The 12,635-nt window shown below is 40.8% G+C and overlaps 1 long non-coding RNA gene across 1 annotated transcript; it reads right to left on the bottom strand.

Annotated features, from left to right (window-relative positions):
• Positions 1 to 8,958: 8,958 nt before the first annotated feature.
• LOC148142148 (uncharacterized) lies at positions 8,959 to 12,338 on the bottom strand. Its single transcript, XR_015752134.1, has 3 exons — positions 11,822 to 12,338; positions 11,595 to 11,721; positions 8,959 to 9,933 (listed from the first exon to the last, which is right to left on the bottom strand). It is a non-coding gene; the product is annotated as an uncharacterized LOC148142148 (long non-coding RNA).
• Positions 12,339 to 12,635: the final 297 nt, after the last annotated feature.

Below are 12,635 nucleotides of genomic sequence, written 5' to 3'. Positions count from 1 at the left end.
GAGATCTCTTTTGCGAAACAGAAGTTATTCGAGTATGGTGATAAGCCGGGTAGATACCTGGCATATCTGGACAGAAAGGAGAGTGTCACCCAATCTATTACATCCATGAGACAGTGTGCTGGTACTCTTACTTGTGATTCCAAAAAGATTAATGTGGCATTTAGGAAATTCTACTCTTGAGTTGTACCGGTCAGAGGGCTGTGAGGACAGGTTGGTGAAGATGAAGTTCTTTTTCAAGAATTTGGACCTTCCAGGTGTAACTGTGGAGCAGGCATCCCTTTTGAATGCCCCTCTGACAATCCAAGAGACACAGGAGGCAGTGAGGCAGCTCCAAAGTGGTAAAGCATCCGGCTGGATGGATGTCAGAGCAAGTTTTATAAACATGTTGGCCTAGTCAGTGTTGGACATGTACAATTTTTCATATAGTCAGGACTGCCTCCCATCATTTCTGAGAAGCTAATATCTCCCTTATTCTCAACAGAGAGAAAGCCCCAGAGGACTGTGCTTTGTATAGGCCCATATCGGTATTAAATGTGGATTTTAAAATTATAAAAAATGCTGAAGCTGAGGTTGGAGAAGGTCTTGTCCTCTCTTGTAAAGGAGGACCAGACATGTTTTATTAAGGGTCACAGGCCCTCTAATAACATTAGAAGAATGCTGAACATGGTCCAGGTGTGCCAGCAGAGGTCGATTCCGGGCTTGGTAGTCTCCCTAGATGCAGAGAAGGCATTTGACGGGGTGGAGTGGCCGTGTCTTTTTTATGTCCTGGCATGGTTTGGTCTTGGGGGGTGGTGAGGGGTCTTCGCCAGGTGGGTGGCAGTATTATATAACGATCCTAAGGCAGTGGTTCTCACTAATAGCATAAGGACTGGCAATTTTAGTATTGGCTGAGGTAGCCTACATGGGTGCCCCCTTTCACTGCTGCTGTTTACATTGGTGATCGAGCTGTTGGTGGAGGCTATGCGGAGGGACCCAACATAGTTGTTCCGGAGGTGGGATCAGTGGGCATAAAATCACCCTTTATGTAGACGACATTTTTCTTTTTCTATCTAATCCAACAATACCTGTGACCATTTAACACAAACGATTAATTTATTTGGCTCTTTCTCGGGGTATAAAGTCAATTTTATGAAGTCGGAGGCCATGCCTGTCAGGGGTCTGGTTGGAGTACACGATCTTGGAGGTGGAATCCAATTTCCTTTCAGGTGGTCATAGGGAGGTTTCCTGTATTTAGGCATTTGTATTACTCTGGCCTTTGATTAATTACATAAAGCTAATTTTGTGCAGTTGCTGGAGAAGACAGGACCTTCAAAGTTGGGAGGCTCTACCAATAACTTGGTGGAAATGAATGTTCTTCCTCATTTATTATATCCCAAGTGAATGCTCCCTTGGCAAGCGTTACGGAGGCTTAACAACTGGCTTGGTTCTTTCATCTGGTGTCATAATTGACCTCTTATTAAGATTGTTAAATTGCAGCTTCCGCAGGGGATGTGGGGTGTGGACTTTACAGATTTCCAGAAATATCAATTAAGTTCCCTATTATCTTATGTGAATGATTGGGCTTGCCAGTACCAGAGGTCAATTTGGCTGGACGAGGCCTCACAGGCAAAATGCCCCCTCATTAATTAGTTGTTTATGGACAAGATGAGGACTGTCATGGAGCATTGCAGAAACCCTTTTGTCCTTAACCTAGTTAAAGAATGAGAATGATGCGACAAAACAAGGGCAATTTACATAAAACTCCCCTTTTTACTCCCATAGTAGGAATGCCAGGATTCTGGCCAGGATCGATGGATTCCAGCTTTAGGTTCTGGGAGTCTAGAGGAGTCTCCTGTTTGGGAGACTTCTTTGAGGGGAGGTCATGATGTCTTTCAATCAGCTGAGCCAGAAATATGAATTGTCCAATAGGGACCTCTTTCATTACTCTCAGGTTAGGCACTTTATACAGAAAAAGACTACATTACTGGTTAATCCCTATAAGTCTGATGTGGAGAGTACTTTGGTCCACAGGTACTCTCTCGATCAGTACCCTCTACCATTTACTAGGAGGTGGTGTCTTGAAGGACATTGAATGGCTGTGCAGGATCTGGACTCAGGAATTGGAGGTGGAGAACTTGTCAGAGGCATGGGAGGATATTTAGGAGAATGTGAGGAAGATTTCAACTTTTAACAGGACACAAGCTATGCAACTGAAGGTTCTTCCCAGGGTCTATTTGGCTCCAGAGCAGCTTGCGAAATTTAAAAAAGGAACGTCTCCAATGTGTCCCAAATGTAAAAGAGATATTAGTGCTCTCACCCATTGCTTGTGATCATGCCACAAGCTTTGTAACTATTAGGGCACTATAGCGAGTGTTTTGGAAGGGTTCTTGGGAACAAAGGTCAAGGTAGATCTGGTGTCCCTCCTCTTGGGTCTGCCGAATTTACCCTCTTTAGATGTGCATGGGAAGAAACTGTTGAATATTCTTTCATATTGTGCGAGGAAGAACATTCTGATGAGCTGGATATCAAAAACCACCCCCCCATGACTTTCAGGATGACGTAGGTTAATTATGGAACATATCCCCCCCTAGACTTCCTTACAGGTATGGTTCACCAGAACATTGAACTTTTCTATAGGACATGGCGGCCCTTTCTGAATTACATGGACGCAGACTGGTTGGCTATATTGATTAGGGCCTTTGTATATCCACGAGGGCTGTGTCTGGCGGGCAAGGGCAATTAAATTCAGATTTCAAGATTCTGTCTAAGATCCTGGTGCTGAGATTGGAGAAGGTGTTGTCCCCTATTGTTAAAGAGGACCAGACAGGCTTTTTAAGGGGCCAGAGGTCCTCCAATAATATTAGAAGGTTGTTGAATATGGTCAAAGTTTGTCAGCAACGATTGGTTCAGGGGTTGGTGATTTCCTTAGATGCAGAGAAAGCATTTGACCGGGTGGAATGACAGTATCTTTTTTATGTCTTAGAGTGGTTTGGGTTGGGTGGGGTCTTTGCTGGGTGGGTGGAGGTTTTATATCACCATGGTCATCACCAAAGGGGTGAAGTCTGGGAATTTTAGGATTAGTAGGGGCAGTCGTCAAGGCTGCCCCCTTTCACATTGTTGTTTACGTTGGTGATAGAGCCACTGTCAGAGACCATTCGTCAGAACATCCACATAACCGTTCCACAAGTCAGATCGAGGGTACACAAGATTACACTGTATACAGATAATGTCCTTCTGTTTTTACTGAACCCAATGACCTCCGTAACCCATTTAATACAATGTATTAATTCATTTGGTGTTATTTCAGGATATAAGATCAACTTTGCAAAATCGGAGGCTATGCCTTTGGGGAACCTCAAGAATGTGCCAGGAGTTGAGAGTGGCCCTCGGTTCCCCTTTAAATGGTCATGAGGGAGGGTTCTGATACCGAGGTAATTTTATACCCAGGTTTGATCAGTTATTTCGGACTAACTTTGCTCACTTACTCGACAATATTAGGCGGGATCTCCAGAGATGGGAGGCTCTTCCAATTTCATGGTTGGGCCGAATATCTCTCATTAAGATGTTCTTCCTTGTTTGCTTTATCCCATGCGTATGCTCCCTATAATGCTTCCCAGTCAATGCTGCGGAAGCTTATGGGCTGGTTTGCTTCCTTTGTCTGGCATCGTGGGTGGCCCCTCATCAAACTTAGTAAATTGCAGTTGCCTCAAGGAGGGGGAGGAGTTGATTTCCCAGACATCAGAAGGTATCAACTGAGTTCCCTGCTGTCCTTTCTCTGCGGTTGGGTAGGTAATGATCCAAACTCAGTATGGCTGGATATCGAGGCCTCCCAGGCAAAGTGCCCTCTTATTAACCTGTTGTTCATGGATAAGGCTCATTGCCGGAACCCCATTGTTATCAGTACAAAAAGGCATGGAAAGCAATGTGTCAGAGTGATGGTTGTTTATCCAAGACTTTGCCACTTACGCCTATAGTTGGTATGCCAGGGTTCCTACAAGGGATGATGGACTCAGGGTTCAAACTATGGGCAGCAAGAGGAGTTTCCAGTTTTGGAGACTTGTTTGAGGGGGAGGTTATTATGTCTTTTGACAACTGAGCCACAAATACGGGTTGGCCCAGCAGGCGATAGAGAGCACTAACCAGTCGGTTAGTGCTCTCTATCGCCTGCTGGGTGGCAGGGCCTGGCAGGGTATTAACCGGTTATGTGAGGCCTGGGAGCAAGAGCTAGGAGTGGAGATCTCTTCTGAAACATGGGAGAACATATGGGAAGAAAGATCTCAATGTGTAATAGGACATGCGCCATGCAGTTAAAAGTTCTGCACAGGGTTCATCTGGCACTGGACCGTCTGGCGAAGTTTAAAAAAGGGGCGTCTTCAATGTGCCCCAAATGTCAAATAAGTGTAGGTACTCTTACCCATTGCTTCTGGACATGCCACAGGCTCCATGTTTATTGGAGCGCTGTGGCGGGAGAGACAGGGAGGGTATTGAGGACAGAAGATAGAGTAAATCTGATATCTCTCCTTCTAGGTCTACCGAATTTACTATCTTTAGTCATCATCTTTGGTGATGACCATGGGAAGAAACTATTTAATATTCTTGCATACTGTGCACGGAAGAATATTCTGAAGAATTGGGTGTCTGAGAACCCACCGGGCTTGCTGGGATGGCAGAAATTAATTATGGAGCACATTCCCTTGGACTTTTTTTTTAACAAACGTAGTGCACCACACAACAGATCATTTTTATAAGACATCACAGCCCTACTTGAGTTATCTGGATATAGATTTGTCGGCTATCTTAACTAGAGAGTTTGGTTAACCAGGACGGTTAGGTTTGTCGAGCCCTGGAGGGGGAAACTTCTGAGTTAATATGGGTATACATACAATGCTCCTGTTCTTTTGTTGGGAGCTTTGCACCGAGCATAGCTGTTTTGTATTTTGTATTTTGTGTATTTTTTGTGTTTTCTTTTGCTTTTCTTTCTTTCTTTTTTAATCTATTAGTTATTTACTTATTTGTTGGTATTGCCTTATAAAGTGTTAGGGTTTGTTTTGTATTACAGGGTAGGTTAGTAGGTAGCAGTTCAATTTCTCTTTATTATATTGATATTTGTTATTGATTGTATTGTTCAATAATTTTATATGTTTGTAAAGTTAAAAATATTTGCTATTAAATATATTTACAAAAAAAAACTACTGGGGAGCAGATAACTTTTACAACCCACAGTAATTAGTCGATACTAGAAATTAGAAATCAGCCAGGGAATAAGGTGCCAACGCATGATTCCTAATTGCAATTTTGCATGAGATTCCAGCCTACTCATAGAAGATGCCTTTGCACAAAGTCTGCCAGAACATCACTTTAGCAGAGGTATAACATGAACTGTACTATTTCAGTTCAACTGCATCCTGTTTTGATGAAAATCACCCGGCTGTGAATCTTGAGTTTCCCCTTTTTAGGCTAACGAGCACACACGGATGTATTGGCAACTATTGCTGTTGTCCTTTTTGTCTCTTGGTTCCACATGAAAAGATGAGCAGTTTACATTTCATTAGTTCAGAAAGAGGTGCAATATACCATCTCCAAACTTGGAGCTGTTAAACTTCTTATATCTACATACCTACCTCTCACACCATGTCAGTGCTCTATACGTTTCAGGTTAATTTAGTGTGTTTCTATGAAACAAACAAGATTCAAAATTTACAGTGAAATCATGATGAATCAAATTCAGATAATCTGAAATTCCGGTTGTATAGAAATTCAATTAACCTCACTGGCAGAATAGCAAATCTAATAGAATAATGCTGTGATAAACCAAAGTTTGTTTGGTAATCTGGGTTAGCCACACTTCTATAAACTTGTCACATGGTCACAGCAAAGACATATTCCAACGAGGAAGGAGGATTTAGTCAACCAGGGAAGTTAAGGATAGCATCAGATTGAAAGTAAAAATGGAAAGTGAGGACTGCAGATGTTGGAAATCAGAGTCGAGAGTGTGGTACTGGAAAAGCACAGCAGGAAAGCAACATCTGAGGAGCAGGAGAATCGACGTTTCGGGCATATGCCCTTCGTCAAGAATGAGGCTCGTGGGCCGGGGGGGTGCTGCTCAAAGATAAATGGGAGGGGGTGGGGCTGTGGGGGAAGGTAGCTGGGAATGAGAGGTGTAGATGAAGATGCGGGTGGAAGTGATAGGTCAGAGGGGAGGGTGGAGCAGATGGGTGGGAAGGAAGGAACATGGACAGGTTAGATTGGTCAAGGGAGCAGTACTGAGTTGGAGGCTTGGGACTGGGATAAGGTGGGGGGAGGGGAAATGAGGAAACTAGTGAAGTCTACATTGATCCTGTGTTGCAGGATCCCAAGGATATGAGGCGTTCTCCTTCCGGGTGTTGGGTGGTAAAGGTTTGACGATGGAGGAGACCCATGACCTACATGTCCTTGGTGGAGTGGGAAGGGAGTTAAAATCTTCAGCCACAGGGCGGTAGGTGTCCCAACATTTTTGAAGCACGGATCAGGAAAGTGAACAAGTTATGTTGTCAAAAGGAAAGATCATTACAAACAACTGGCCGATGCTCCTAACTCCCAACATTTGTCAATGTCTTGCTATACAATGCTAGGAGAAAGTGAGGACTGCAGATGCTGGAGATCAGAATTGAGAAGTGTGGTACTGGAAAAGCACAGCCGGTCAGGCAGCATCCTAAAAGCATGAGAGCCCTGATGAAGAGCTCATGCTCGAAATGTTGACTCTGCTTGCTCCTCGGATGCTGCCTGACCAGCTGTGCTTTTCCAGCACCACATTTTTTGACTCTGTACAATGCTAGGCCATTGTAAGATGTGAACAAGTTGATAACACATCTTTCACATTTAAAAATATAAACACAGTGAAGCAGTAAACTTGCTTTTTGATAGTGCCTTAATAGGAAAAATTAGGTTTCATACGGACTTCTGAAAGATCTATATAACACAGTTGTGGGTGGATACCCTGCAATTCCACTCATTGCAATGGTAATAATCAGAACAAGCAGGCCACTAATGCAAAAGCATTAACTGCTGATCATTGGGAAAAATGAAATAGAAAGAAAAAGGTTCTAAAAATTCAACAGACTAGTCAGCACCTGTGGAAAGAAACAAAATTAACATTTCAGATTGATGACCATTCAGCAGAAACAGGCCATTTTGCCGATTACCCTTAATTCATCCATTTCTTGCTTCATCATAAACTACTTGAATTCATTTTTGAAAGTACTTCAAGCACTTTCTGTGTTAGTAAGTTCCAAATTCAATACCCTGAGTACATCAATTTCTCATTTCCCTGTTGGATTTATTAGTAATATCTTATGTTTAAAGCTTCTAGTATTTCCTTCCCAAGAGTGAAAGCATTTTCTCTAAATTCATTGTCAAGTACAATTAATTCCTAATTTTAAACATCGTCAGGTCTCTTGCAAGTCTCTTTTTCAATTTCTCCAGTGTGTCTACATCTTTGTAAAATGCATGGAAACCAGGAGAACACACTGTTCTCTAAATACTGGATACAGTCTGACTACAGTCCTATGCAGTTTTAAAATTGCAAAATTACTTTATTTACCACGGGGAATAAATTATTTGCAATTTTAATTCCTTTGCTGACCTGCAATGCTCCTTTTATTGATTTTGCACATATATCCCTACATCCCTTTGCTCCTCTCCTGGTTTAGTTGAGAGATGATACACCAATATATAAAAAAAAAGTACTAGGATTTCATCAGAAAGCATAGAATACACAGACCAAGAGATCATAAAGAGCAAATATTTGGAGGACTGCGTGCAGTTTTGGGTACCACCATATACAAAGAATATTGAGGCTTTTCAGGGGTTATAGCAGAGGTTGAATGAAATTCTAGCTGGTGTGAGGAAATATAAATACAAAGACTGGAAAAATTAGTTCTGTTTTTGTTCAAACAGATTCAAGGCAATATAACAGAAGCAATATATCTTATAAATATTTTTGTTACTGTCCTTGCATATTCATATTTTGCAGAATCCTCAAATTTAATTTTGTTCTGTAATTCTGTAATTTAAAAATATACGATGAGATAGTGGAACAGTATATAGAAACAGCCTGCTTCTGGTAGTTGAGAGAATTTAGTGTAAGAGGCCATAGATACACGATTAATTTTCCCGTAACTCTGCAAAGTTTCCAACTGTTGCAATGAATTCTTTATTTATTCTCTTTTCAAATTACTGTTGTATGAGTATGCCCTACTCACATTCCATGTAACAACAACTTACCATATTGTAAACCTATGCGTGCTGCAGCCAGCTTGAGATGGATTTTCTGTTCTGTGCTCATTTTTGGACAGTATTGAAGTGCTCTGAATATGACCCAGAGTGCTTGCTCCACAGTCCAATCCCACACACACTCTAATATTGGGAGGTATATTCACTGCATAAGTTCTACACTAGAATATATTAACCAACATGCTTCCTGTCAGTAAGACAGGTACTGGAAATGTTTTTTCCCTTGTGTCCAGCACTGCCCCAGATAATGGAACATTTATCCCATTTCAGTTGCAATTAGTTTTCCCTGATAAGGAGAAAGATTTCTTCTGCCCTCACTGGTTAGGGGAAATTCTGCAGCCATTTCTTTTCAAACCCAAATATATTTACATCCAAACAAGTAAACTATCCTAGAGCATTTGCATCGAAATAGAATTGGTTAAGAGACTCCCAACATTTACAGTCTGCATTTTCTTTTCTTTCAGGCAGAACACAACTGATGGTAGGGACATCAAAACACTTCCTGCAGAAAAAAAGTCTGAGCTCATAACCAGGCTCACAGAAACCCACAGCATCACTGAGGAACTGAAAACAAAAGGGCATTCTCAGTGAAACTGAATATGAGAAGTTACTCACAGACAAACATCTTTCAGACCAAAACAGAAAAACACTGAATTGTTTCAGAAAAAGGGAACTGTTGCAATGAATTATTTTCATGATCTCCTTTACTGATATCATCCATTGCTTGTTCAAAACAGAGAGTAAGGAATGATCTGTGCAGTAGAGTTCAGAATATCTGTCCTATCAGCCACCTTTACTGTAACGCAACTGTCAAAATTAGTCAGGTTGTAAAAAGGATCTGTAATTGCTCAGTATTTATAATTTCACAGATGGGTGCAAAGTATAGATATTAATCACAAAAGACTGCTTGGCCCATCATACCCTTCAACTGGAGCTGTCTAATCTTATTTCAAAAGAATCATTCCTGATGAAGGGCACATACCCGAAACGTCAACTCTCCTGCACCATGGAGGCTGCCTGACCTGCTGTGCTTTTCCAACTCCACACATCTTGACACTGAAAGGAATAGAAGAGGCCATTCAGCCCCTCGAGTCCGCTCCACCATTTAATAATATCATGGCTGATTGAGCACTTACCCCACAATTCTTCATGCCATTCATAATCAAATAATTATCAAACTCTACTTGAGATATATTGAAAGAACAAGTTTCCACAGCTGCCTGGAGTGGAGAATTAAAAAGCTTCACAACCTTGAATTTAAAAAAAAATCAAGTGGCTGAAGTTGCATTCCTTTTTTAAAAAAAAGTGTCCCCTGGTTCTGGACTTCCCAACCACTGAAAACAACTTAAGGACAGAAAAAATGCAGTAATGTAGTTTTAAAATTTCAGTGAGATCATCTCTTATTCTTCAGACCTCTAAAAAATACAGGCCCTGTTTTACCAACCTCTCTTCAAACGACAATCCCACCATACTACAAACATGTCTGTTGAGCCTATGCAATGTAATTTAATAGCCACTATTTTCACGTAGAAAAGGCAACATGCAATTTGAACACATGATCCCACAAGTGATAAGGACCTGTAATCTTTCTGTGACTTTGTACGATGGATAAATATTGACCAAGTTATTGGAGAATGTTTCCTTGCTTTCTGCCAATAGCGCCACAGGATCTTTTACCTTCACCTGAAAATAGATAAACACACAACATTGCATTGGAATATCAGCCAGATTTTCTTCAATTCCAATAAAGGACTTGAACATATAACACACTAACTCTAAGATACAAGTGCTATTCACTGAGCTACTGCTTAGACCACAGTTTGTAGAGACACTGACATTACATCCAAATATGTTTCTAGAACATTTTATTGATCCCATAAAGATAGAGTGGTTGGTATGACATTTTCACACAGCTAACCATCACCTGCTCAAGGGAAACTAAGAATAGGTTATAAATGCTGCCCCACTCCATGAGTGAATTTAAAAAAGCCTTTACTTACAGTAACAAAATACATAGTTAATTCTAGGTAGTGTGCTTCCTGTCATTTTAAAGTTTTGCCCTGTGATTTGCAAGTCCATTAAATATACCAAATAAATTATGGGATTAGGGCCATTCTTAGCTCCTTAAGGATGCAACTGTGTCGGAAATTAATATTGCAAAGACAACATAAAAGCAAAACACTGCAGATGTTAGAAACTTGACATAAAAAGCAGAAAATGCTGTGGAAATTCAGCTTGGAAAGAGAAAGATAATTAACATTTCAAGTCCAATATAGCTTCTTCAAAACTGAAAGGGCTGGAAAATAATGGTTCAGGTGTTGACAGAGAGAAGGGAGAATCGAGTGGAACAGATGGTGAGGGTGCCCAGAGCAAAAGACAAAGCACGTGCTTTTATTATAGGAAAGGCAACATTTTGGGGATTGTATGGGCCACTTTTTTTTACTTTTAAAGCAATTTTTTTCATAAAGAAAAGCATTATACAAGGTTCAGCATTCTAGGTCTTATAATAATCCAAGCCATGGTGTGAAAAATCAGAACATAACACACAAGCTTGATTTCACAATAGGGAAATGCACTGTAGTTCTTAACATTCCCTCCACTGCTGCTCTGGAAAGCAGAGTTAGCAGCACACGATTAATTCAATCAGATTTCACAGACAAAATACTAATATCTTTGTTCTATGGAGTGTCTTTATTGAATTCACCAGTTGAAATGAAACCATATAACTTATGTTAAAAAAAAGTTGTCAATTTAGTTGTGATAAAATGATTGAGGGACTAGGTTACAAGTCGTTGTAAAAGTATTGTTAAAAGGTGCAAATTACTGTCTTCTCAGCATCCTCACAGTCATCTTTAAGTGACACTTAGTTCTGAGCATCAGGCAGCATTCAGCTTCAGATCTTAATTCAGATGTGAACATGACACTACAGGCCTTGGTATACACGAGGTCTCTGGCACTGAATGGGAAATCCTTCAATGACTAATACAAGAGAAGGTAGTCACAGTTCTCAGTAGGTAAACATCACTGCACAAATTCCTTGGGGAAGCATCTGCAGTCCATTCATCTTTAGCTGCTTAATTAACAACTTTCTCTCATACATGGAATATTTCAGCACTCAGTTCCATTTGCTCCAACACTGCATACTGGCAATGTTACATGACTAGTAATCTAGAAACCAACGCTAATGTTCTGAGAACATGGTAAAATGCTAACATGGTGAAATGTGAATTCAATAAATAGAATTAAAAGCTAGTCTAAAAGCAACTGTGTAATCACTTTCTGTAATCACTAAAAATGCATTTAGTTCACTACTACCTTTTAGGAATGAAATCTGCTATCCTCACCTGGTCTGGCCTTCAGACCCACGGTCACGTGTTTAGCCATTTCAGAGGGCAGCTGAGTCAAAGTGCCAAGCAGTCCAAGGGCAATTAGGGATGGACAAATGTTGGCCTTGCTAGCAACACCCAGATTCTTTGAGAATTAAAAAAAGTTCATATCAGGTTAATGCAGACCCAGAATAACATCAACTTGGGTTAGATATTATTTGTGTTAAATAACAGTTAGCAATTACCATCTCCATGAAGATCTTCCATCTCCCAATCATTTTCAATTGCACCTCTCTCAGTATTGAAAACTTGCAATCAATCCCCAGAGCACATCAGCAGGCGCTGGTAAGAAAATACTGAATGACCTAACCCTAGTTTTAAGATCGTCATCCTTGATTCTGAGTTCCTCTACCAGAGCAAATAGTTTCGCTCTATATACCCTATCAAAACTTTTTAATATTTTTATCAAAACATCCCAATATCAATCATACTCAAGGGAATACAAGCCAACTGTTGAAAGCTATTCTCAGAATTTAACACTCTAAACCAGAGTATCATTGATGTGAATTGTGGTAGACTCCCTCAAAAGGTGAATATATATCACTGATGTGTGGCACAAATAAATTCACTCTCTCAATCTTGCTAGCTTTCCTTTAAGGCACTCTGTAAAATCTACCTAATTAAGCAGGCTCTTGGCCATCTACCATATCTTATGTGGCTCAGTGGCAAACTTTGCTTGAAAGCACTCATTAAGAAGCATTACAGCATTAATGTAAAACAAATAAAAACAAGTTAATGTTGATGTAGACTATTTCACTTCCTCAGGCCAAGTTACACTCAGTCTATTCTACAGTTTCTGAGGGATGAATGCAGATTTCTCCAGCTTCCTCATTTCCCCTCCCCCCGCCTGAGTCCCAACCCTCGGACTCAGCACTCCTCCATCGCCAGACCATGGCAACATCTTCCGCCTAGGAACCTTCCAACCACAAGGGATGAATGCAGATTTCTCCAGCTTCCTCATTTCCCCTCCCCCCACCTTATCTCAGTCCCAACCCTCGG

Source organism: Chiloscyllium plagiosum, unplaced genomic scaffold, assembly GCF_037043375.1.
Source record: "Chiloscyllium plagiosum isolate Xiang-an unplaced genomic scaffold, Cpla_swu_hap1 HiC_scaffold_30, whole genome shotgun sequence".
NCBI lineage: Eukaryota > Metazoa > Chordata > Chondrichthyes > Orectolobiformes > Hemiscylliidae > Chiloscyllium > Chiloscyllium plagiosum.
Note: the sequence above shows the minus strand (reverse complement) of the source record. Positions and strands in the feature narration are given on the sequence as shown.